Genomic DNA, 6,000 nt, shown 5'->3' with positions numbered 1-6,000 from the left:
TTTACAGAAAAAGTTTTGCCAGCCCCCAATCTAGATCAAAGATGACAAGTCGATGACTTATTTGCTGATAGTCTATCCTGCTCTGCCAATGGCAGACATCTTTAATGTTTTACAGTATTTCCCTCCATCTGCTTCAGAATCCCTACCAGCATAGTGGTCCTAAAAGTTATTACCAACCTAGTGGATTTGTCATTTTAGCCTGCAAGTCCTCATACTCAGAAGAATTTTGTGACAGTCTCTTAGTGTTCCCAATTCTATTTTTCTAACCTTTTAGTGCATTCTAGCTGACTTCCATTGCCAGTATCTGTACGTCTTTTGCCCAAGGGCTTTTTCCAAAGTCATTGAAGGTGGCTCTCCTCCTACTCACAGCCGGCCAGAAATGCCAAGGAATTAACACCTCTGGGAATTAACACCTCAAGGAATTAACAGTGTCAGGAGTTGGTGTATAAATACCCCAGCTCTCTTGCATTTCGGATAGGATAATTATGAGACATTTTTAACAAAATCTCCCAGAGTTTCCCCATGGGGTTAAGCTCAATTTGCTCATTATGCTATCTAGCCTAATGAGGCACCCTTTATTGGCTATTTTCCATTCCCTCTGTCATTATTCTCTTCCCTGCTAGTGTTCCCTGACTCTCTGAAATAAACTACTTGCATTTGAATCCTTATCTCAGAGTGTGCTGCTGGGGAAATCCAAACCAAGACAGATTTCAAACCTACTTCTCTATGAAAGTAATGCTTTTACAAAGGCCTCTAATTTAAAGCATCACGAACTTCACTTACAAGTCCTCAAAATTGCTGCCTGCAGTTACTCATTTTGAGGAAAGCCCAATTTTGTGTGGTCTGATGTATCTATTGTTGACTTTGACATTACAGATGGGTCAACCAATTAATTTTCTGATTATATACTGGGTGCTTTTCAGTCTTCTTCTCCAGGCTCCTATTAGTGAAGAGACTTCCTAGGTGCCCTTACAATGGAAAATTCACGACCAATAAACACTTGAATCTTAAGATTCACATTGGCCGGGCAGGTCGTTATACCAAAGTCTAATAATAACTCAATTTTTCCTCATACCCTGGCAGAAAATGCAGGCAGCTGTGTCCAATTATGCTGAGCACAGCAAACTCAAACTTATTAAAGGTAAGAAGCAGGCTGTTTCAGGATGTGAAAAACTCAACATAATGTGAAGCTAATTTCTCGTGTATGGTTTACTTGATGTTTTTATTTCATTTTATTTCTCAAGCCAGTATTAAGTTTTTAGTTCCCATTGTAGGGCAGGAAACATGGTCCTCATTAATACACAAAAGTCACAGTCCAATTATATATGCTCCATTCCTGGGTCAACCAACAACTCTGCTGAAGGACCCACAGCAAATCACTTGTTTCATTTACTTACTAGGAAAATGCATTTAACAGTGCCTTATAGTAAAAGAAAAAAAAGGGTTTATATAGGGCTTTAAGATCTAAAACCAAGATACAGAAAAAAGCAAGATGGTGAGGCATTTTAATTAACTGTCGCATGGGTCCACCTGAATTATTGGAACACTACATTTTATGAAGTGATATTTGTGAAATGGAAAAAAAATATGTATTTTGTAATGCTGTACAAAAAAAAAAAAAGTATTTCTTCCAGCAACTTTTTCTCCTTTGACCACCTCTGGCTTCCCCAGAATAGTTGATTCCATCAGCAACTCGTTCCATCACCAAATTATTCTGATGATGTTTTCTAAACATTTAAGCAGAGTTTTCCATGCTGCAACACAGACCTGGCATAACTTGTTTCCTTACTCTAATAGAAATAATTGATCCCTCTGCTGGTTTTCTCTAATGAGGGCAAGCCAAGGATTAGTCTCTTTTCTCACACTTTCACTAATTGAATTTGATTTTTCCTGTACCATAAGATACTTTACAGCCATATCCAAAACAATGCACACAGTAGTTTTTCAAGCTGCCAACGTGAGTCTTTATTTTTCTAAACAACTTTCATATCCCCCATCTAAATTAAGTCGTCTGTCATAATGATCCCCAACACTTTTGGCACCAGGAATTGGTTTTGTGGAAAACAATTTTCCCACAGATGGTGGGTGGGGTGGGGGTAGGGGAGGTACAAAGAGGGGATGGCAGGCCAGGGGAGGAGTTTCAGGATGAAATTGTTCCACCTCAGATCATCAGGCATTAGATTCTCATTAGGAGTGCACAACCTAGATCTGTCGCATGCGCAGTTCACTATAGGGTTTGGGCTCCTGTGAGAATCTAATGCCACCGCTAATCTGACAGGAGGCAGAGCTCAGGTGGCAATGCTCGCTTGCCCACCACTCACCTCCAGATGTGCAGCCCAGTTCCTAGACAGGACACTGATGAAAACAGGTCAGTGGCCCTGGGGGTTGGGGCCCCTACATCTATCATGCCTACTCATGTTATACTGTGCTTTCCATTCATTGACTTTAGAGTTGTATGTAATTATTTATTCATTTTGTTGGTTATGTAACTAATGTTTCTTTAAGTAGAGTTTTCCATGCTGCAACACAGACCTGGCATAACTTGTTTCCTTACTCTAATACTTACTCTTACCCACTAGTCTATATGCCTCCAGAGGACAGGAATCCTATTTGTCCATTCCTATATTCTCAGTGTTTTTCCTAACACATGGTATTGTTGAATGATACTAATTACATATTATACACACTTAACACACTTATATATCACATTTATTAATATATAATCATTATTCAATAATGCTATGTTCCAAAAATATACTTAGCCCTGAGGATATGTATATATATGTAAAATATATATACATGCATATATATGTAAAATATATATACATGCATATACTATATACTGCCTGCATATATACTATAGATACATTGTGTATACATGTATGTGTACAAATATGTTTATTTATTTATATGCCCCAAAAACATAGACTTATTTTTCTTTTAAAATACTGAATTTTTATAAGTTTTCATCAAAGGCAATGAGAAACTTGTTGAAGTCTGTTGTCCAAGTTATGTTTATTTTTAACTTTCTAAGAAGATCCTAAGTTTGTTTTTCATTGTTTCAGACTGAGAATGTACAATGCACGGGCTACATTTATATTAGTTGCCATGGTTTCAAATACTTCAGAAATTGTCCAAGAAAGGAGTGGAATTTTTCTCACCATGCAAAGATGTTTTTCCCTAACTTGTTTGTGCCCACGTAATGTACCAGTTTGAATCGTCTGCTTTTCTCCTCCCCATCTGTGCTGTTTTCAAGGGGCGGAGAGGAAAAGAAGAGAAAAAAAGCAGGTAGAAGAGAGTTAGACATAGTTTCACTCCAGCATCTATTAGCTCACAATTTCACACTCTTGGTTGTAAACTGAAGGCCTCTTACACAGTATAGACAGCATCTATAATATGTTTTGCTTTTCTCAAATCATTCCTACATGACCATATAACAGGTTTTCTAGAAAAGACAGGGCAAAGACTACTAATTTTCAAGAGGCTGAACTGTCAGAAGAGATTTTATGCTAATAGTTTTATTCCTGCTGTTGCTGCTGTTGTTTTTAATTACTCTTTTATGACCAATTGGAAGGATCTACTTTTGTAGGTATGACTGCCTTTGCTTCTGCTCTAATTACTCATCTGTATTATTATCTCAATTCTCCTAAAAAGGAAAATACATCTTGTCTAGAGAAAGTGTTATTTACTCCCAATTTTATGGCTTCTTTCCCATTGCAGTAGCCATTATTGCATTCCAACTTTCCCTTAGTAATGGCTATTACTTATTAAAAACTTATTATGTGCTTGAAACTGAGTTTAATATGATAGAGTCAACATTTGCTTAACCCTCACAATAACCCTGTAGCATAGATGCTATAATTATTCCCATTTTAAAGATGAGAAAACTGAGCCAGAATCCAATGTGTGGATCTAGAACTCCAAAATAGATCTTTATTACATTAGACATTTATAAATTTATCAATTCAGGAAGTTTATTGACAGCTAACTATGACATGGGTAATTTTATAAGTTCTGGAATATATATTAATGAACAAAATAAAGTTTCTGCCCTCATAAAACTTCTAATGATCTACACAGGGCTACCCTGCCTCTTGTATCATTTATTCAAGCAGAAGAAAGATTTTGCCCAAAAATGTTGTGGTATTTCACTCTTTGTAAGTTACTTTAAATATTGGGGTATTTCACCCTCTGTAAGTTACTTTAATCTCATGTCAGTAAGCTGACTAGTCTATTGCTAATGAAGGAAGCTCTAATAGACAAGTTTTGGGTGTCTGCTCAATTGATTACCCTTTTCTCTAAGTTCCTGCTGTCCACAGGTATGGGCCCAAGCAGTTGTGTCTTTTCTGTGTTCCATTACCTTGTCAACACCAATGGTCATGGCTGGTTGGCTTTTTTCAAGGCTAGACCAATCGGTTTTTTTTTCTCCTCAATCTAAAATTTGAAATTAAAAATCAGAGATACTAAAAAGACTGCTTGCTATTTGAAGAGAAGAGGTTTAAACTGATTTTATCCTGTCATTCTTGGCTAGATAGGCTCAAGAATAGCAGAAGTTTGCCATGAGAGTGAGAGAGCGAAAAAGAAGAGGAAGAAGGAGGGAATTGTGGGTGAAAGAAGTTAAGCAGATAAACAGAAGCAGCAATAGAGAATAATATGATACTAAAAAGAAGGAAACCAAAAAAGCACTCTCTTAATATGGCACCTGAAATCCTATCTTAGTTTCTGCTGCTAGGAAACCTGCCTAAGAGAGTTGGTACTAGGAGTGGGCTTAGGAGCAGCTGGCTGAGATGGAATTTTGGAGTTGGATCACCCACCAGCCATTTGGCAATGAGGATACTGTCACTGATGGCAGATGGAGTGGTGGTAGATCTAGCATGAGGTTGCAGTGCACTTGGAGAGTGAAGACCTTCACCTGTGATGACCCAATACAGGACACAGCTTGGAAGAGTGCACTGACTCATGCAGTACCTCTAGCATATTATACGAAAGATGTAGGGAAATACTAATTATAACAATTATGTTGTGCTGACCATCATTGAAGCTTTGCAGAGGTACAAGCTCAGAAAATAATTCCAAGTAAAGCTTGAGGATCAGAGATCCTCCTAGGCAGCAGTTAGAGATCCTCACTACCTGAACTAGAGAGTAGGGGAACTGAAGACCATGCAGATAGTGTAACTGGGAGACTGGCATAATTTCAGAGAAAGCTGATAGTCTCAGTGTGGCACTTCACCCATGCCAAGTAAGGGCATTACAAAGAAAAAAGTGTGACCCTGAGATTGGCATGAGGATATCTGCATAGATGTACTTGAGCAACTTGAAGTGTAAGATTCTCTGATCTCTGTGGGCCTGCAGAAGACTTCCATTTTCCTTTGTTGGAGATAGAGCAAAGCTCACCTGCCCAGTTCCACCCTTTGCTGGAGGCAGTGGAGAAACCTCAAATGAGGCAGGTTCCTTGTAAGATAATGCTGATCTGATTATCTTACAAGATAATGCTGATCCTCCTCTCCTGGTTACCAGACTGATAATGAAGGGCAGATGGTAACAAATTCTGGGCCTGCTGAGGTGCAGGAGGAACTCTATGCCAGAGAAGCGGGACGCGGAACCTGGCTATCATAGACTAAGTGGAGTTGGCAGAGCCTGACTTAGATGGATTTTCGGGGCGAAGGGTCAGTAAACTAGATAATGGAGCCCTTTTTGAATTAGGGACTCTCCATATCATAGGATTTAACACCTTGGTGGCGAGGGCTCTGGGAGACGGCCCTGATATGTTTTTGGGATGAGCCTTGGAGGCTTAGATAAAATAGTGGACCATATAGAGATTCCAGAACTGCCATGGCACACAGTGGAGGAAGGCCTCGGAAGCCTCTGAGAACTGGTATGCTTGGATGAGTCTACTATACAAGAATAGAAAACCCACCAGCTGACTATATCCTTGGGGCAGGGGTGCCGAGTGCAACCTATTTACCAAGTTGATAAAAAGGTATTGCTAAGGATAGTACC

This window comes from Macaca thibetana, chromosome 6, assembly GCF_024542745.1.
Source record: "Macaca thibetana thibetana isolate TM-01 chromosome 6, ASM2454274v1, whole genome shotgun sequence".
In the NCBI taxonomy this organism is placed as follows: Eukaryota; Metazoa; Chordata; class Mammalia; order Primates; family Cercopithecidae; genus Macaca; species Macaca thibetana.
Note: the sequence above shows the minus strand (reverse complement) of the source record.